The sequence below is a fragment of the Periplaneta americana genome, chromosome 13 (genome assembly GCF_040183065.1).
Source record: "Periplaneta americana isolate PAMFEO1 chromosome 13, P.americana_PAMFEO1_priV1, whole genome shotgun sequence".
NCBI lineage: Eukaryota > Metazoa > Arthropoda > Insecta > Blattodea > Blattidae > Periplaneta > Periplaneta americana.
In genome coordinates this window covers 141,335,186-141,357,911 of record NC_091129.1, presented here as the reverse complement: position 1 = coordinate 141,357,911, position 22,726 = coordinate 141,335,186, and the positions used below count along the sequence as shown (strand labels likewise).

General features: G+C 34.9%; 1 long non-coding RNA gene across 2 annotated transcripts in view; it reads left to right on the top strand.

Moving 5' to 3' along the window:
- Positions 1-2,217: 2,217 nt before the first annotated feature.
- Positions 2,218-22,726, top strand: part of LOC138712514 (uncharacterized) — a 316,399-nt gene continuing 295,890 nt past the window's right edge. The window contains exons 1-2 of one of the 2 annotated variants that reach the window (XR_011335727.1): positions 2,218-2,373; positions 2,489-2,602. This is a non-coding gene — a long non-coding RNA (uncharacterized lncRNA). Of the gene's footprint in view, positions 2,374-2,413; positions 2,603-22,726 lie in introns of those variants that run through there. The other variant, XR_011335726.1, reaches the window with a different exon arrangement.

Sequence of the window (22,726 nt, the reverse complement as noted above, 5' to 3'; positions counted from 1 at the left end):
GTGCAAGTAAGAACTAAAGAAGTCACATTAACACGAACAATGACTATCGATTAGTAGCGGTCATATCTTTGAACGCCATGGGCCGTGAAATGGAGCAGCAATAGTTTCAGGACAAGAACACAGTATCTGCGTAGAAATTAAAAACCACGTAATAAACTGCAAAATGAAATTTATTATAAAACTCTGTATATAATCTCAGTTCATAACATACTAAGATAATATTCTAATAGCGAATAACAAAGACGTCAAAATATCGACTTCGATGGATAGGACGTCTATAAAGCAAAGAATAGACAATAACTATAGTTGAGTTGGAATGGCAACTAACTTACTTCCTCATCCCTCCTCGGCTGGACATAGCGCTCCTGGATGCGCTACGTCTCACTCTCTGAAAACGTATCATAGTGTGCGGGTGCAGGTCAATGTGTAAGTTTAAGTGGTCGATCGTGAGCGCAAGGAGAGGGTTTATGATAAGTGTAATAGACACAGGCAATACAAAATTACAAATGCATCAACTTTGAAAAAAAAATATCTCATCAACCAAGAACCGCCACTGTAAATACAATGACATTCAAAGATGCCTGATCCTATACTAATCGATTGTGAGCGATAATTTGTTCCTTTAAGTTTTGCGTCTTAAGTTATTACTTCTATAAATAAATGGCGAAGATAATAATGTTATCAATAGTACATAAATATACCTGAATTATGGAATTCCGCTCTAAACGATTTAAAAAAACACTAGGTTTAACAGTAAATCGCTAATACTGTCAATTATGAGAATAATTATTTCAAATTCAATTCAATTTAGGGCATTTCAAAACCTAAGTGGTTTTTAGCCTCATTCACGATATATCGCCATTCATCTCTGTTCTTTGCATCTTCTTGTCGTCCTCCCGCTGTACAAAGATTATCACTTGGGGTATATTTTTGTACTACTGGCAATACTGACTCTCATCTTCGCCATCTATCCATGGAAGTAATAACTAAAGAAGCCAGACTTACTCTAACAGATTATTGATCACTATCGATTAGTAGAGGTCAGGTATTTTTGAACGCCACTGTGATCGTGTAAGCGAACTTTCCAATCACGGGATGTCAGAACGAAAGATATAACAAATTGACAAACTTTGAAATAGTTCAATCACAGTCTACTAATACAGTCGCGAAGCTTGTGTTTTGAGGATGCTAGAAACAATAGATTGTGCCGGTTCTATTTCGCATTGTCTGTAATGAGGCGATATTAGCGATCTTAGTGGTGAGCAACTATCTAATGTTTGCATATTTACTACGTATTGAACTTCGTAACTGTATATACTAGACTGTGGTTCAACTAGCTATCAATATGTCCCTATTTACACTAGCTATTTGTCGCGCAACATCAAGCGCTTTCTGTCGACTAAGTATCACCATTCACTCTTAGCAGATTTCTCGTCTGCTACTCGAGGCCAGTTGTCGAGTATATAATATATATCGTCTGTATCCATTCCACTCTTTTAGACTTTTCATTTTTTTTCTCTCTCTTGGATATTGACTCCTGATGTTCTTTATTTTTGTTTTGATGTCAGACGGAATAGTATTTGGGCGAAGAGAATCCAAATTTTTACAAATAACTCCAGTGCATTTTCCCTCCAAATTCTATTGTGATAGTCCTTACTTCTGATGGACATTGCTCGTAAAGCTCGATTAATGTCATTACTTGGTTTTTGTTCCACTCTGACATGATGCTACAAAGCGCGCGGAAACAGAGAAACAGCTGATTAAAAGTTGTCTGCTACGTTATATAGTAAGTCTATGGTCTGCTACTGCTTTTTCCGAACCATGTTCGGCTCCTGTCGCGTGAATTCGGCTGGCCCACCTGCGGAAATGTCGCACAGAAACAGCTTCTACTCAGCAGATGTCGAAAGGGGAGGAACAAAATCCGTACTGCGCATGCGCCCGCGCTAAAAGTCGAATGACATGGAGCAAGTGTAAAATAGGGACTAAGACCGAGAATTTTCTGATCGTATTAGCGAACTTTCTAACCACGGATTAAGTCAGAACCAAGGATATAAACAATTTAATAAACTTTGAAATAATTTCGCTAGTTCTCAATAAGTGGCACTATTATTGGGACGGTTAAAAATGTATTTAGGAGAATGTTGATGTAGATTAAGTATAAATTAATCTCATAATAGACATTATCAGCGGTTTCCCACTAAATCTAATGTTTTGTTTAATTGAATTTTATAATGCGGGTATATTTATGTGCTACTGATGACACTGACCATTAACTTCGCCATCTATTCATAGAAGTAATAACTAAAGAAATGATACTATCGAACACTATCGATTAGTAAAGTCAGGTCTCTTTGAATGTCAGTGTACAATCTCGTAAGTTATTACTATCATCTTTGTATGTATTCTATATTATTTATATGTTCATACTCTTTGTTGTAGTGTAAATATGGCGTAAGTACTGGATGTTCTGTGTTTACCTCCTTACAAGAAATTTTGGTGCTGAATCTCGAGAAGCAGCGTGTTTCTGGCCAAAGCAGTATGAAAAGACACCAGATGCTACACTGAACACTTCAGAACTGAACCAGTATAAGAAGGCAGCACGGTGAGTATCTATGAAATTAATTCAAAAGTAGCTTCCACGCCACTCAGTAAATATCTTATTGTACGTTGTTCATGGTATAAGTAGGTTGTTGTTGTTTAGTCAACTGTCCGAAGACTGATCTCAACCTCACAAATGATACCAAGAAGGCACCACTTATGAGGTAACTAGGCCAGGAGATAATAGGTTAGGGTGGCCAGTTCCTTTCCCCCTCCATTGCATACATCACCGACTTGCATATTACACTAGTCAGACTTCAGATGCACACAAACAATTGTTCTTCCTCACATTGTTGACACATATCGTCAAGTGAGGTGTACTGCCTGATAATAGATGTACATATCAGCCAAAACCTCAATCATAGTATAGTCTAACTAGGTATAGACTCAAAATTATTGACTTGGTCAGGCGTAGCTTGAGACAGTTTTACTCGAAATTATTTACGTGGTCAGGCGCAGTTTTATCATTTTTAAGCTCTGCCAAACGGACGTCCTTGATCATCGAAGTTTTTCTTTACAATTGCGTTACCAAAAAAAATTTAGCATGCTTTTACATAGGCCTACTTGGTTTCTAGTCGAGTCATACATACCGTAAATAAAAGAGCGGCGTCGCCAATTTCGCACAGGAATAAGGGTGGAAATTTCGGTGAATGTAGAGTATCCAACGCCCACTGAACGAATATTTCACTTTTATCACTGCCATTGTTGCGCTATAATCGTATATGCAAGGTAGGCTATAACAAAAACCTAAACTAACCAAACCTAACCTATCAAAGAAGCAACAAGTTATACTAAGGCCGTGTCTCAAAGCTACATTTTCAGCTGAAGTGAACTAGATTGTTGACTAAATAGCAGGATGTGGCGTCAGAAGTTACGATCCAAAGCTACATAGTGCATAGCAATCAAGTCCGTAGTAGCTAGTCAACGAAAATACTTGTTTGATTGCTGACTTGTTCACTAAACAAACATGGATACCTCATCAGCAATTGGGGTTATGAAATCTGAAAATGCTTTCGAAGTGAAATAATGTAAATATAGTGTAGAATAACACGTTAACTTTGAACACTGACATTGTTAGTACCTTCTGTACAATGTTTTAAACATTATTGTAATATATTAAGCCCTTATATTTTCCACATAACTCGTAATGAAACTGCATTAGGACACTGCCTTCTTAATTTAGTACTGCACCGTGATGTCATTGTTTTTAGAAAAATAATCTATGAAGAAGGCCGTGTTTCAAGCATACATGTTCAAAGCTCCCTAGTGTGTAGTTTACAAGTCACCTAGTTGCTAGTCATTAGTGTATAGTGTGGACTTGAGCTTTGAGACACGGCCTTAATATGTGTAAAATTGGTCTATGTCTCTATAGTGGGCGGGACATAAGTAACATTGATATTAATTTTAATATCATAATATACATTAAAGTAATAAGTATAATTAGCCAAAATGCAACACAAATACAAATATACAAAACTTGGGACTTAATTGTAGAAAATTACAGATCAGGTCGATTTCGGTTATAAGGGCAAGAGGACTAGCCCTCTTGTATAAGGCCCGTTTGCAGTATGTCTTAAAGTCAGGACCTGTAACAGAAGAATTCCAAGAATTCGTCAACACTATAAATCAGTGGCGTAATAACAAAGTGAATAAGACCCTTTTTTGGAGCACAGATATTGGTGAAATGAGCGTTGAGTGGATTCCGCCGATTTTGGAATAGACACCGACGTACTTGAACTGCCAACATAGAAAACAAAAAATCACACTCAATCGATTTCACCTTCATCTTGACGGCATAATAAAAGCCTAAACTAACCTAACCTAACCTAAGTGCGTCGGTGTCTATTTCAAAATCGGCGGAATCCGCTCAACGCTCGTTTAACCCAGATATTTCTTTCAGGTAACTAGGCCAGTATTTATACATTTTAAGACCAATTTGAATAGAAATATTTTTATATAATGTGGTATTAAAAGGAGTTTTGTGAATATAATTTTTCTTCCTGGTATAATGGACATCTTCATTTTTTGGATATTGGTCTAAATTAGTTTTTATATACACTTCATTCATTCATTCATTCATTCATTCATTCATTCATTTAGTCAGGGCTGGGCAAAATACTGACATCCAAGTATTTCAATACAAATACAAAATACTTTTAAAAAATTAACCAAAATACATTTGTATTTCAAATACTCAAAATACATTTGTATTTCAAATACTCGATAAAATATATACGCCTAAAGAAATAAGAATATTACTGGAAATCTAAAATATTTTATTAACATTAAAAGTATTTTTACCTCGAAGTTTTATATAAACACTGTAACTGAACTTCTTCCTTTTCCCAGTCAGCAATGAAATTATGCTACATATGAATAATTACTGCTCCCTTTGAAAACAACCAGTTCTTCAAATGTTCATAAGATAAGGATCCCCTTGCTTGTGAATGAATAAATCCTGCAAAACAGAACAGTCTTTCTATAGGCGTAGAGGAACACAAACTTGTATTACATTTATAAAAGCTTGTTTCACTGTTGGGTAATTCTCTAGAGTGCACTGGGTTGTCCCTTTGCCATTGATGAATTGTATGAGCTCATACTCCACAGCAGACAAGTTCTTTTGTTTTTGCTTTTCAAAGTCTGTTTTACGTGAGTTGAAAACATAAAAATTATTTTCATCGTCTGAACTGACCAAAGATGTAGCAGACAACTGCTAGCTGATTTCACACACATATTCTGTGTCCTCTTCTTATCATTTAGTGAGGCAATGTCAGGTAGCCATCTCATCTTCAATGATGAGTGGAGCAAGCTGCCAAAATAGCTCAATTTTCTTCTGGGATCAGATCAAACATCACTTTAAATCTTGATGAAAGTGAACTTATTAGGATTGGAGTTACTTGGAATAGATGGCGTAGATTACTAGGTAACAGAATATATAATCTGTTTTTAAGGGAAATTAATGTGGACAAAAGTTGGCTGTAATAGCACGTCTTCTCATTTTGCATTAAATTAAGGGCTACGGCAATGGGTTTCAGTACTGCACAATATTCTTCAAGGTACAGAAACTCATCTTTGAAGGTTGGCAATCCCAGTTTTTCGTATATACTGTTTATATCATGTTTGAATTGCAATATTTGAGAGATTGAGTCATAAAGAGAATTCCATCGAGTTGGGCAAGGGAACTTTAATGAATATTTCAAGACATCTGATATAATTTCTGAGTATTTGATCTCCTAGACGCATTCCATAATGCTAAACATTTAGCAAGTGTTGGGTGATGGATTCTTGATGCTGTTGGAGATTTCTTCATGGCATCAAGGAAATCAGTTGTGGCAAGAAAACTATGTGTATGGCTAGCACTTCTGAAATGGGTAGGCAAATAAGACAAAAATTCATTCTTCAAATCGAAATCCAAAACTTGAAGAACAACAAGAAGAGAAAAGTATTTTGAGTATTTGAAACATAAAATACATCAATTTTATGTATTTAAATACAAAATACATCAATTTTATGTATTTAAATACAAAATACAAAATAATTTCGAAAATCCTTACAAATTACAAAATACAAATGCATTTCAAATACTGCCCAGCCCTGCATTTAGTGTTCTGCGCAAGGGCAGGTCTTTACCTGTAAACTAAGCTTTTTACAATCTTTCCTATTTTCTACCTCTTAATATCGTCTGTCATCTGATATCTTCTCCTACCCCGAACTCTTCTCCCATTCACCATTCCTTCCAGTGCATCCTTCAGTAGGCAGTTTCTTCTCAGCCAACTAATTCCCTTTCCTCTTCCTCATCATTTTCAGCATCATTCTTTCTTCACCCACACTTTCCAACACAGCTTCATTTCTTATTCTGTCTCTCCACTTCACCCGTTCCATTCTTCTCCATATCCACATTTAAAATGTATGCTTCTAGTCCTTCATCGTAATGTCCATGTTTCTGCCCAGTACAATGCCACTTCCTTAGTTCTTTTTCCAGAGGTCCGCAGAAGATGCTCCTTTTTCTATTAAAAGCTTCCTTGACCATTGTTATCCTCCTTTTGACTTCCTGGCAGCAGCTCATGTTACTGCTTACAGTAGACCCCAAGTATTTGAAGCTGTCCACTTGCTCTACTGCCTCATTTAGAATTCACAAGTTTATCTTCTGTATTTTTCTTCCTATGACCATGCTCTTTTTCTTATTTGCATTTATCTTCATTCCATAGTGCTCACAGCTGTCATTTAGCTCCAGTAGCATAGCCTTTAGTATCATTTCCTCTTCTGCTAACAACCTCATATCATCAACAACTCTTATGTTATTTATTCTTCTTCCTCCTACTATCACTGCTCCTATTTTCTTAAAACAGTTTTTTGCTAAATTCTCTAAGTAGATGTTGAACAGGGTAGGTGGTAAAGGACATCCTTGACGTACTTCTCTCCCAATTTCACTTCCTTCTGACATTTCTTCTCCTATCCTGACTTTGATTCGTTGTTTCTTATATAGGTACAATAAAGTTTCAAAAATATATGTACATGATAGAGGTAAAATGCTAGAATTTTAAAATATTCTCTACAGCTATTCTTTGATTGATTTGTACTATTGACCTAATAATTCTTTTCTGTAGTTTGAATATGGTCTTCGCATTTGGTGAATTACCCCAAAACATGTACCAGTTTAAATGTTGATCCAACCATACCCCTAGGAATTTTGTGTTCTCACTATAACTAATGGTTTTGCTTTCAAATTCTGTAACAGCACATTCAGGGTATCTATTTTGTACATGACGAAATGTTAATGCCACTGTCTTTTCTTTGTTCACTATTAACCGATTTTGTTGAAACCAATAAAGTAATTGGTTTACTGTTTCCTTTGAATTCTGGTCAGCATAGTGGTTGTTTAGAAGAACCATACTTTTTTTTCTTTCTCTATAATTACAGCACAGATATTCCACCATGCAACCACCTCTTGAGCATATATAGAGATGCCAAAGTAGCACTGTGCCTGAAGGCTTAAAAAGAACTATTTTAAATTTTATCATCAAAAGTAATTAATGAATTGTGTATCTCAACTATAAAAAGAGCAACATTTATAAATTATAGATTTGTAAAACCATTTTAAATGTCACATTATGCTATATTGGTATATTACATCTGTGGTATAGTGGCAGCTTAGAGTGACCATAATTTTTTCTTAAATTGTGTGCAGAGTTAAAATAAAAAAAAAAAAAAAAAAAAAAAATTGAAGCTTTGTTATGGTTAAGGCTATGATTTTTATGACCTATAAATCATGAAAAAATGTCCTAAAAGCAATGCATTTATGACCTAAAAATCTTTCAGAAATGCCCTTAAAAATGCCCTAAAAATTGATCTTACATTTTATTTTATTGAGTTATTTTACGACGCTGTATCAACATCTAAGTTATTTAGCATCTGAATGAAATGAAGGTGATAATGCCAGTGAAATGAGTCCGGGGTCCAGCACCGAAAGTTACCCAGCATTTACTCGTATTGGGTTGAGGGAAAACCTCGGAAAAAATCTCAACCAGGTAACTTGCCCCGACCGGGATTCGAACCCGGGCCACCTGGTTTCGCGGCCTTGATCTTACATAATTGGCTTAGTTGGATAAGAGGTTTTGTACTACTTAATATTTAGACTAGTAATTAAATTAAATTCTAGTACCAACATTTAAGTTTATTTAATTTTACATATTTTTTTCTGAGTGGTACAATTTAATTAATTATTTTACCTGATGTAGTTTCCATGTAGTCCACCACAAGGCTACTCATCCCGAATTAGCAGGTATAGAGGAGTCTTTATTGAAGGGGTGGTTTGACTGATCCATTACATGGGGTGTACTACGTTAAAATGACAATACTTGTGTAGAAAAACGATTAAAATATACAAAATAATGGGTATTAATGGACAATATGTGTAGAGAAAATATCAAAGGATATAAACATTATTTTACATTAATAATGGGGATTTATGGCCAAAATTAAATGAAAATGCCTAAAAAATGACCGAATAAAACAAAAGATGCTCTTATGAGCCGAAACAGGCAAAAAAATGGAAAAAAAAATGCCCTAACAAATATGTCTTAAAACACTCAGTTCATCACATAACATATAAATACTATAGCAGCTATGTTTCTGGCTTACTAGAAAAAAGATGCAATTTCATCAAAATCCTAACCCTAGTTATGATCCAGGATATGAAAAACATAAAAAATTTAATCTTGTTTTCATTTTTGGCTTACTGTGCTGCAGGCGGTTAAACTGAAAAATTTAATTACAGAACCGATAGCGCTAAAACATATAAATTTCTGAAGAATATTTCCAATACACAGGAAAATATTAGCCAACCTATTATTCATAATAACAAAACACTAACAGATAGTAGAGATATAGCAAATGCATTTAATAAACACTACTCAAACTCTCACAGATTACGTCCCAATATAAAAAAAAACTGACAAATTTATCAAAAGAGAATTACATAAATATAATAAAAACAATATCACAAAACCTGAAATATTTCATCAAAATTTTACTTCCAAAGAATTAAGCATAGCTATACAAAATTTAAAAACCAAGAAATCTCCTGGTCCCGACAACATTCATTCAGAATTTTTTAAACATTTGGGGGGAAAAAGCCAAGTCTGTACTTTTATCCATTTTCAATTTATCATGGAACACGTCAATTCCTGCAGCTTGGAAGAAAGCAATCATTGTACCAATTCACAAAAAAGGGAAACTTGCTCATGATGTTAATAGTTATCGACCAATAGCACTATTAAGCATGATAGCAAAAACTATGGAGTCAATGATCTCCAACAGATTAACTTGGTATTTAGAATCTCAAAATCTTTTATCACCAAGACAAGCTGGCTTTCGACAACTACACTCTACTAATGAACAAGTCATATGCCTCAGCCAAGAAATAAAAGACAGTTTTAACAAACAGAAGATACCTTGGCAATATTTATTGACTTTCAATTAGCATATGATTCTGTTTGGAGAAATAAATTATTATTAAAACTCCAGAAATTAGGTATCTCCAGCAATATGTTCAGATGGATATCAGAATTCCTTAGTCAAAGATTCGTTGCTACTAAATTCAATAGCTCACTTTCTAGTTACAGACAAACATATCGAGGTCTACCCCAGGGCGCTGTCCTCAGCACAACTTTATTCAATATTTATATAAATGACTTACCCTCTCTATTAGAAGAATCAAACATGAAAACAGCACTATTTGCAGATGATATAGTTTTGTGGACTTCCGGATCTCACAGACATGGAGACAAAATTCAAAATTCTGCTCTTAAAGCTCTAAATCAACTACATGAATGGAATACATCAAATTTGATGACACTCAATTTAGGCAAAAGTAACTACCAAATATTTTCACTTGGTAAAAAAGAAAGAGAATTCAATATCCAATACAATGGCCGACACCTGCCTAGGACTTATGAATCCAAATATCTTGGAGTTATTTTCGACAGTAAGTTAACATGGAACAACCATTTGAAATATATTTCTGAAAAAGCTCATAAAAGATTCTCCCTTCTGAAAAGACTAGCAGGAAAGATATGGGGTTGCTCTAGAAATACTTTGAACACTACATACAAAATGTTTATACAGCCAGTGCTGACGTACTGCGGAGAAATTTTAATTACTTCACCTTTCATAAACGAAATAGAACGTGTTCAAAACCAAGCTCTCAGACTCATCACTGGTGGAATCAAAACAACTCCAATAGATTCTATGAGATTCCTCACTAATATTAACAGCATCAAAATGATAATAGAAGAAAAAGCACTGATTCAATATGAAAAACTTATCAGATTACCAGGAAACAATTGGCATTCATACAGTCCTCTCCATAGATTAAAAACTCAAAAAAGTTTCATATCTATGGTTCAAGAATTAAAACAGAAAATCGACGTCCCGAATTTAAAAGAAAACTTACAAATTAAACCAAACCCTTTAACACTATTAAATATAGAGTATAATCTAAATTTAACACAAGAAATACTAAAATCAGAAGTAAACACTGAAATAATGAAACAATTGTCTTTAGAGACAATTAATATTAGGTACCCTCCACAAAATTGGCTTCATTTATACACCGATGGATCCTTGATCTCCAGGGAACAAGGTGCCGGTGCAGGTGTTACGTGCTGTCTCTTTTCACTTTATAGATCTCTTGGATATGGAACAACAAGTTTTGATGGAGAAATCACTGCAATAAGTGAAAGTCTCAGGAATCTTCTCTGCCACAACAATAAATTTAAAAATGCAGTTATATTGTCAGACTCCAAAGCAGCTATTCTATCAATAGTCTCTAGGCACACACCTTCATCTCAAATAGCAGAAATAAATAAAATGCTCTCTCAACTAATAACACTCAATAAAAGAATTGTATTCCAATTGATACCATCCCATTGTGGAATCCTGGGAAAAGAGAATGCGGATGCTTTAGCAAAGAAGGGCAGCACTGCTACTTACAGACCTGTTACTAAATCTACGTATTCCTCTGTGAAAGGATTGATTAAATCTACATACTTAGACTTCAACAAACAAAATTTGATAACACAATCTCAAAGGAAAAAATGGAACTCTCTGCATCATAATCTGATTTCCCGATTTACCACGCAAATCGTCTGTAGCTGCATTTAGATTGGCAACAGGCCATGACTGGCCAAGCATCTGCATAGAATTGGAATATATCAGTCTCCTAACTGTCCATTGTGCAACTCAAATTAAGAAATGGATTTAGAACATCTCAAAATCTGTGCGTCAGTGCCTAAACATGACAATATCTTTGAAAAATATTGGAGTGCAATGCCTGGCATTATAAAACAACAACAACAACAACAACAACAACAACAACAACAAATGAGGGGGTAAGAAGCAAAATGACATTTCTAAGAACATGAGCCCAGGGCAAGCTAAAACATTTAAAATTAATGGCAAAGAGATACTTCTTTTAACTACATTACACACTAAATTTGAAATAAAACATTTCACGGAATTTACAAAATCTTAAGTACTTTCAACTACATTTTCTCACAAATAACTTAAGTGCACTTATGTCCCATTGCTTCTGACTCCTCAAAAGTATTCAAGGCATAAATTAAGTAAATATATCACGCTTAATGCATTACATTTACATAATTCCACCCAATAAACAATTCGCATATAACAAAATCTGCGGTTCCAAAGCAAAAGGTGATACGTGAATTTGTGGCGGAAATGAGATTTTGTAATTTGTGTTTACGGTTACCAACTCTTACTTACTTACTGGCTTTTAAGGAACCTGGAGGTTCATTGCCGCCCTCACATAAGCCTGCCATTGGTCCCTATCCTGAGCAAGATTAATCCATTCTCTATCATCATATCCCACCTCCCTCAAATTAATTTTAATATTATCTTCCCATCTACGTCTCGGCCTCCCTAAAGGTATTTTTCCCCTCCAGCCTCCCAACTAACACTCTATATACATTTCTGGATTCGCCCATGGTACGTGCTACATGCCCTGTCCATCTCAAACATCTGAATTTAATGTTCCTAATTATGTCAGGTGAAGAATACAATGCGTGTAGTTCTGTATTGTGTAACTTTCTCCATTCTCCTGTAACTTCATCCCTCTTAGCCCCAAATATTTTCCTAAGCACCTTATTCACAAACACCCTTAACCTATGTTACTCTCTCAGTGAGAGTGCCAACCCTGGTAGACCTAAATAAAATTGTCGACGATTTTACACATGCTACAAGTTTGCTTGAATAAAAGTATATGAGTAACCAAAGTATAGATTAGGCTAAGGAGACATTTCCTTTTTACTGAACTATATACATACTGGTGGCATCTGTTATGAGTGATAAACATTTTTGAGAAACAACCATCTTGCTTCAGTGCTCCAAATTCACATTTTTAATTTCTATTCGGAGCTTGTTGCCATAGCTTTAAGAAATTATTTTTCTTCTACTGTAAAGTGATAAAATTCTCTTCTTCTTCTTCTTCTTCTTCTTCTTCTTCTTCTTCTTCTTCTTCTTCTTCTTCTTCTTCTTCTTCTTCTTCAGTCCCTTCTGCTGCTATGCGTTGGGTTCGCCTCTCTCCATCCATTTCATCCATTTTTCCCGGTCTCTACACATTCTCTTCATCTCTACCATTGTTTTTCCTTTCTGTTGGCCTATTCTTTCTATTGTATCCTCCCATTTAATCCTTGGTCTTCCTCTTCCCTTTCTTCCTTCCACTCTTCATTTCAACTGCCTTTCATTAATCACATCTGTTAATGCTTTTCTCATTTTAACTTCTTCTCTTATCCTATCATTCCTTATCCTATCTCTTCTGGTCTTTCCTACAGTTCTTCTAAGATATTTAATTTCCACTGCTGTTAATTTAGATAAAATTCTCCACAACTAAATTTAAAGTTTTCCATGATAACAAAATTCAGCTTTTAGTATTTTCACATTTATACAATTATTCGTCTCATATTCCATAATTTGTTATTTGTGATACTCAATACATCCTCCACATGCACTGTTGAACTACTATTCTTATTTGTGGAGATTTCTTCGAGGCACTTTTACCCTGAAATATTTGCATCTAGTGAAAGACATAATTTTTGTCAAACACTTAAAAATGATATATTTTGACATGCAGCTACACAAATGTATTGACAGTTTTTTTTAAGAGAGATATCCAGCAGAATGCTTTTGAAATGGGTATCGAAGTGCTGTCAATAACTAAACAGGGAAATAAGCGATCAGTGACAGGTTTTGTTTGGTTTGTTTAGGCTTTTGCAAATACGTTTTTGATAGATAGAAAGCCGAGTTTTTGTAAGGCCAAGAATCAATGACGGATTATATTTGGTTCGTTCAGACTTTTGATAACTTACATATGTCTTGAATGTACGTTTTTGGTAATAATTTATCCATTCATTTCATTTCCACAAGTAAGTCAATTTTTTTAAGAAATGTCTTTCTACAGTATGATTTGATTGCAAAATTTATACTGTTCATATATACTGTTCATTATCCTTTTTGTTTACTTCATGTATTTTTCATTGTTTGTATTGTATTTTTTGTAGTCTATGTGAATTTTGTGATCGCAAAAGAATCCAACAGTTACGCGACCTAAAATAAATCTTAAAAAAGGAAATAAATACATTATTTATTTATTTATTTATTAAATAAAATTATTAAAAAATGATAAATAAGCTTTCGGACGAAGGAAAAACGTAAATACTAGCCTATATTCGCCAGATTAGGCCTACAATGTATTATCATCTCTCAGGTGTAAAACGTCATTTTCTTAGGTCTATAAACAATTATACGGAGCAATATTGTTTAGAGGTGATTTTTAAATATCCTTAATAATGATGATGATAATAATAATAATAATAATAATAATAATAATAATAATAATAATAATAGTACATTGTTATACTACTTTTTAGATCTTTCCAGTAACTTTTTATATCTATAGCAATATTTCATTCTGACCAGCCTCATGGTCTAGTGGTCAGAGCTCCTGGCTGTAGTTCATGAGGTCCTGGTTAGAGCACAGGAATTTTTTGTTAAAGGGGATTATTCCTGTGTTCGTCCATGGTCTGGAATTTAGGTTAAGTTTAGATTTAAGACCTCTCCTGGCACCACATTATCATAATCATCCTATCACATCATCGGGGTAATGTAACTCCGCCTTCCAGGCGCCCCAACCTCAGAAGTGGGTTACAACTAAGCCACGGGCAGGAGAGAAGACCAGAAATGTCGAAAGACAACCTGGTGGCATTGGATAAAAAAATATTTCATTCCTTAATAAAGAATTACATAATTACCTGGCTCGAATTCAGGAAATAATGACCTCACTAGTTTCAATTTACAGACAGATATTTAACGGAAGTGATGCGTTGTGTATACAAGTTTTTTATTTTTCCTGCAATTTTTATACCAATATTAAAGCATTACACAATTACAGAGCTCGAACTCAAGAATTAATGTCCTTGCCGTGTTCAAGTTCCAAACATACTTGACGGAAGAGGTGCATTGTGTATACAAGTTTTTAGATTTTCCAATATTTTTTTGATATATATATATATATATATACATACATACTAGGTTCAAAAAGTTCCCGGAATTTGCTAGTATCATATAAACAACGTACCTTAAACATTATTCTACAGCATTCCCTTCAAAATAGTTGCCTTCCGCAACAACACACTTTTGCCAACGCGTGTAGAGTTCCTGGAAGCGGGCCTGGAAGCCATTTTGTGAAACCCTTCTTAGTGCTCTCGTCGCGTTTGCGATAACCTCTTCAGCATTGAATCTCCATCCTTTCAGATGACTTTTCAGACGGGGAAACAGAAAGTAATCAGGTGGTGAGAGATCAGGAGAGTATGGTGGGTGATCCAAAGCAGTTATGTTGTGCCTGGCTAGAAAATTCTTTACAATAATTGCGCGATGAGCAGGTGCATTGTCATGCATAAGGAACCAGTTGTTTTCTACCCACTTTTCTGGACGTTTCCTTCTCACTGCGTCCCGGAGGCGACGGAGGATTTCTACGTACAATTCTTTCGTTACAGTACGACTTTCTGGAATGAACTCATGGTGGATGAGACCCCGAGAGTCGAAGAAAACCTCCAACATAACTTTGCTTTTGGAAGTGTCCCTAGGAAATTTTTGCTTCCGAGGAGATTTTTCGATTTCCACTCAGATGACTGTCGTTTAGGAACTGGGTCGTACAAGTAGCACCAAGTTTCATCACCAGCAATAATTTTGTTTAAGAAATCACCATCTTCATCAGCCATACTGATCATGTCCCCAGCAAGAGTCATTGTTGTTTCTTTCTGTTCTGCCGACAACATTTTCGGAACTAACTTCTGAGACACGTAATGCATGTTGAGATGCTTGTGAAGAACATTGTGTACACTTCCGACTGATATTCTGACCTCTGCTGCTATCTTTTTTATGGTTTTACGTCGGTCGTCCCTCACAACATTACGCACACGCTGAGCGATTGCTTCATTTGTTGCAGTTGTTGGTCGGCCGCTGCGTACGTCATCTTTGATGCTATCGCGGCCACTAGAAAAGCGTTAATGCCAGGCATACACTTGAGTTTTTTTTCATTGCTGCTTCGCCATATGCTTCTTCCAACAATCTTAATGTCTCTGCAGGAGTTTTGTGTAACAAAACACAGAACTTGATGTTTGTACGTTGCTCTGTGGACATAATTACAAAATGCGACGAACAAACAAAACACTATGATAAACAATTACCTACAACTCAAAACCAACAATCGCCATTATCAATAAACTTTAGGGAAATGACATCATGAATGTTACCAACAAAACAAATGTATACTATCCCTTGTTATATATTAATACGAAAAATGGTAGTAAAATTCCGGGAACTTTTTGAACCCAGTAGTATATATATATATATATATATATATATATATATATATATATATATATATATATTAAAGAATTATATATTTACGGTGCCTGAACTCATGAAATAATGCCCTCAATGGCTTGGAACTACTATTAATTATAATTTTTCCACCATTGAACTCAGCAAACAACGTCGTCGGCGTTTCCATAGATGAAACCATAAACGTTACAACAGAACTGAAAGTTATCTACTAAAACTGATTAAGTGCAATGTACTGTTGCTCCTTGCTCTATCCCAGGGATACGGAATAGGGAAGAAAGGGGTGGAAGCATGGGTAAAGAGTTTGTTCCCCCGTCCACAATCCTCCGGCCTTCAACGACGTATCTGTGACGTTTGGCAAGCACACTGAATACATATTTCTTCTCCCCCTACTATATCCAATGACGCAAGGATTGAAGGGGAGGGATGTTACGTGTTTTGGCTTGTGACGTCTGTCACAATTGTAGCATAGTTTTGCATCCCTGCTCTATCTTCCCTATGGCATGTTGGCCCACTTAAGCCGGGATTACGATCGACGTTCGTTTGCGTTACGTTACGTTGAAATACGTTGAAGTTTGGAAAATACAAGCTCCGTGTATTTCATTACGGTCAACGTTAGAATGAACGAACGCATGACGGCGTTGATACAACATTGCCAAGGACAAGCTTTCACAAACACTAATGAACGTCAACCAATCACGAATCAGAAGCCCTTCATATATTTTCACCTCTTCTATCGTTGTAGATGCGCCATATTGCTACTGAAATCTATACTAATAATAAATCTGTAGCCGAAAATTTTCTGGTAATTTTCGATTTTCCAAAAATAATTGTTCCTAACATATATAATTAACCACCCTGAAACCGAAAATCGCTTTTTTGAAATTTTTGTATGTCTCTCTGTCTGTATGTTTGTTACCTTTTCACGCGATAATGGCTTAACGGATTTCGATGAAAATTGGAATATAAATTAAGTTAGTTGTAACTTAGATTTTAGGCTATATGGCATTCAAAATACATTATTTAAAAGGGGTTTTATAAGGGTGTCTGAATTAAATAAACCGAAATATCTCGCTTATTATTGATTTTTCTGAAAAATGTTACATAACAAAAGTTTCTTTAACAATAATTTGCGATAAGTTTTATTCCTTGAAACATTTTGATTGGACTGATATTTAATGAGATAAATGAGTTTTAAAATGAAAATAACTGCCATCTAAGGCCGTGTAATGAATTAAAAAACAAATGACTTCGTCTATAAGAGGCCTTGGACAGCGACAATCGAAAGCTGTGAAAGATAGCCTACAGATAATGTTTCTGCGTTTCTATGAAGTAATATCGATCAGCATAGTTAATTATACATGTTAACTCCAATTATTTTTAGAAAATCGAAAATTACCAGAAACATTTTGGCTACAGATTTATTATTAGTATAGATAATGTTAGTTTGTAAACTGACTTACGTGATTTGCATGTACCATCGTATATCGATGCACAGATATGAAATGGTTCGACTATAGTAGAAACATTTGCAGTCACATTTACGTCACGGATTTGAGGAGATATCAATCCATTTACACCATGTATATATAGGTTTGTCTACATTAAAAACATTTGAACTTGCATGAAGTCACAAGTTGGGGGGAGAGTTTAAGACATATCGGTTCACTGGGTTCACATACACTTACGCTTATCACGGGGAAAAAAACTTCAAAATATTACATTGTGTAGACCAGTGTTTCTCAAACTATAGTCCTCGGACCACCTGTGCTCCTCGAGGTCTGCCCTTGTGGTCCTTCAAAAAAGATTAAAGAAAAAATAAAATTCAACCGAATTGCGTATTAGAATTGCATTTAAAATCTCAGAGTTTTGAAATGACGCATGGCAATCGAATTTCACCTTTTCTGTCAGTACTGACATTTTATGACATCTACCCATCTATCGACTTCCCACTCTACTCTCAGCAACAAAAGGGGGATTTAAAGTACTATACACGAGGTGTTTCTCGCCACCTTTTCCCTGCACATCTGGCGCCGCGCCTGTAACACAGCCAAGGACCACCCGAATTCATGACTGGGGACCAAAGAACTGAATCTTAATTTAATTTTAGAATATAAGTATACTGGTATTAAAATATGGTAAATTTGCTTTCGAAGGGAACAAGAGAAAGGTGGTCCGCGGAATTGTTCTAACTTTAAAAAGTGGTCCCCACTTCAAAAAAGTTTCAGAAACGCTGGTGTAGACAAAGGGCAAATAATGCAAGAACACTACTAGCATCAGCGATTAATCATTTGCTACTGAAAACTGTTTCGAAAGGACGAATTCTTTCTATGATTTTTAGAGTAATCGACAGTCATATCAGATATACCATTTTGAATACTTTTGTTGGTTGTATAGAACTATCTAAAAATATTGACTGTGGTGTGTATGTATGTACTGCATGTAGCCTACTATGCATGTTAAAATATTAGGTTTAAACTTTATTTCATTTGTTATATTTTTTAAACAGATTAAATAAACTATATGTGCTATTCCATCTCAAATCGACCGAAATATAGAAAAAACTGACCTTGCAATTTTTTAAATACAATGAAACTTTTTCTGTCCGTTGACAACTGTGATACAATGCTTTGTGCAAAGTTTGAGGCATCAGAACTTCGTAGTGTTTAAATTAAAAATATTTAAATTTATCGTATTTTCATAAAATTAACAATTTTAAACTGTTATGGCTCCGAAACCCTTTGACCCAATGATCAAAATCATGGTTTATTTTGATGCTGAGAAATTAAAGTTTATATTGACATGTAAACAGTTTTTCTTGCTTTTTATGGAAATAAAGAAATTTAGATTTTTCTTCAGTAAGACGCCTATTCCCACGAAGAAAAATTTTAAAATATATAGTTGGATTCCGCATTGAAAGTACAAATAAACACATATTTTTTTTACTGGTGCACCGTTGATAAGAAAGTATTGAAATTTCAAATAAAGAAAATAAATAGTACGCGCGTGAATTAACCAGCTGACTGTGAGGCGGGAGATAGCCGAGATAAGCAAGCCAGAAGACAAAAATGTGATGTTTCGTCGAGTAGCGCATATCTGGGCAAGCTTTGTCATAAGTTTTCATAAACACAGGAGCAAACTGACGCCCAACGCTCGCTTATCTTCAGCTCTCGGCCAGTGCGTGCGGTACTGCGCCGTTCAAGTCTAGGCGTGTGAAAATAATTTATTTAATACCCTTGAAACTTAATTGCCGTGACACTAGCAAACAATGCCGAATACGCCTTAATAATGCAAGGTTTTTTTCTCACTAATTTTTTTACATTCTCAGAAATTGGCAAAAAGGCTAAAAGTAAGTAAAATCAGATTATCTGTTTCTCTGTATACAATAAAAAGAAGGATTACTTCTTAACATAACCTACCAAATGTCAGCTTCAAAATGAGCTCCCGTTCAATGTTCTGCAGTAAATGGTGCCAGAGTTCTGAGCGCTGAAAGAGGCTTGTTTTTATAAAATACGCAAAATTTGTCTCTAAATAATACGAAAACCGTTTGACGTTCGATAGTATATTTTTGAAAATGCACTGTCCTCAGCACCTTGTATAAATAGGGAAAAAATTGGAGTATTAAAAAATGCGAGGTTTTTTAGTGTTCGATTTCGTATGGAATAGCCCGTATGTTAAAAATAGCAAATCGTTATCTTAATTTCAAAACTTCGTAACTCGCTCGGATGAGGGTTTTCACTTTTTTGGGTGTTTTTGAAAGTATATCCACAGATTCATCTACTGAAAAAGCAGTGAGGCTTAATTTAAAATACTAGCGCTAACATTGAGTTACTGTCCACCGAGTCATCTCTGTGGTAGTGCTCTGCCTCCAGACTCGCCGGCCCGGGTTCGATTCCCGAAGGAATCGGAAATTTTCATGTGAAATTTCTTCCTTGGAACAAGAAGAGATGACGGCGCACAATTTCTAATCACTAAGATATGCACCGATATGCCTGGGTTAAATTCCAAAAAATATTTCCGCAGTATATGTGAAGTGAAGGCATATGCCACTGTTGATAGTATTAGTCCGTAGGATGGGGACGTTAAGCCTGGCGGCCCCCTTGGTGCTATTCGACAGCAGTAGACTACGTGCCGGCACCGGGTTTTTCCTTCTCCCTTCCTCATCATCCTCCTCACCCATTGCCTACACTACACTTACACGCAAACTTACCCATATACTCACCCTAGTACACGACGTAACTGTTTATAGATACACATCGTGCATAGCGTGGCCCGTCGAAGTGATGACATGTGCGATTTTAAAAATGGGCCACAGTCCTGCCATCTATCCGCAATATGCGGAACCGGAATCACGGAAGTTAAGTGGGTAGTCATTAAATACACACACACACACACACACTCATACACACTGGGCTACTATGAAACCACTTAATTTCCTTCTCTGTGAATACACTTTCAATGTGCGAAAAAAGTGAAAATCGGCATCTGAGCGAGTTACGAGGTTTCTGAATTAAGTCAACAATGTACAAAATAAATAAAACTTTGAAATTGATGTGAAATTAAGTTCATTAAATTCATTAGTTTGCCTTATATGAAGTAAGTGAGCAATTTATTTATCAATAATTAAGGAATTTTAAAATAACTATATCATTAAAACTGGGGAGGCCCGGTCCCCTCCGGCCCCAGACTAGAACCGCCTGTGGCACTCAACGTTGCAAATGCTCTTCCACAAGTAAGCAATTTTTTTAAGAAATGTCTTTGTACAAAATGATATGATTGCAAAATTTATACTATTCATATACACTGTTCATTATCTTTTTCTTTTTTTTGTTTACTTCATGTAATCTTCATTGTTTGTATTATATTTTTTTGTAGCCTATGTGAATAATGTGGTCGCAAAAGAACCCAACACTTACGCAATCTAAAATAAATTAAAAAAACGGAATGAATAAATAAATAAATCAATTAACTAATTTAAAATAATTAAAAAAACAATAAATAAACTTTCAGCCGAAGGAAAAAAGTAAACACTAGCCTATATTCGCCAGATTAGGCTTACAATGTATTATCGTCTCTCCGGTGTAAAACACATTTTCTTAGGACTATACACAATTGAATCGTCGGCTGGAACAACGTTGTAAGTTAAAATTTTTCATTAGGCGTGTTTCCGTGTAATAATGTCGTATGTCATATTACTTTGCTATACTCCTTGCCTTGCAACTGTCAATCAATACAGTACGTGCAATTTGTCCACTCAGAAAGTTTGCTACCCTCATAAGAACAACGTTGTACGCGTACAAATTTTTGCAGCTCCTGTAAATTTTACAAAATGTAACTTATAACGTTGTTCCAGTCGACGCTTCAATTATACGGAGCAATATTGTTTAGAGGTGATTTTTAAATATCCTTCATAATAATAATAATAATAATAATAATAATAATAATAATAATAATAATAATAATATCACATTATTATACTACTTTTTATATATTTCTAGTACAGTAACTTTTAGTATCAATAGCAAATAATTATACATTTACGGGGGTTGAAGATTAGGAAATAATAACCTCACTGGCTTAAAATGACATGTTATTTATCGAATAAGGTGTATTGTGTATACAAGTTCTTTATTTTTTCCGCAATTGGTTTACTTATAATAAAAAATTACACATTTGAGGGGCTCGACCTCACTGGCTTCAAATTACACACCATTATTTACAGTAAATGCTGCATTGTGTATAGAAGTCTTTTTTTCCAGCAACATTTCATTTCTTAATAAAGAATTACACAATTACCTGGCTCGAATTCAGCAAATAATGATCTCACTACTTTCAAATTACAGACTGATATTTAACGCAAGAGGTACATTGTGTATACAACTTTCTAAATGTTTCCAGCAATTTGTATACTTATAAGAAATAATTATATATTTACGGGGCTGGAACTCGGGAAATAATGACATCACTAACTTAAAATTAGATACTGAAATTTAACGGAAGGGATGCATTGTGTATTCAAGTTTTCAGTTTTTTGCAGGATTTTTTTTTTGCGTGTGATAACGAATTATATGTTTAGTGGTAGTAGCAGCAGCAGTTTGCTTGGCAGGGTTAAGGCCATAGGGTCTTCTCTTCCACTCAACCAGGTTTCAATAATATACATAAAATATAAAATTATGTGATAGACTACAAAACAACAGAAAAGAAAATACCTTAGAGATAACATAAAATATTGTAGAAAATTTGAAAAAGTCAAAATCAGTTACATAATAAAAGGAAAATATAAAACAAAATAGAAAACTATATATAATCAAAGTCAGTTATATTTACAGAGCTCGAACTCAGTAAATAATGCCTTCACTGTGTTCTAATTACAGCCTGATATTTAGCGGGAGAGGTTCATTGACTATATAAGTTTTCTTTATTTCTACTGTAATTTTTATGCTATAATAAGTACACATTTAGAGGACTCGAACTCAGGAAATAATGTCATCAAAGTGTTCAAATTACAGTCTGATAGCCTATTTAACGGAAGATGTGGATTGTGTATGCAAGTGTTTTGATATTTCGAGCAATTTTTATAGTTATAATAAAGAATTACACATTTACGGTGATCGAACTCAGTAAATGATGCCTTCACTGGTTTCAAGTTACAGAGAGATATTTAACGGAAGTGTTGCGTTGTGTAGACAAGTGTTTTTATTTTTCC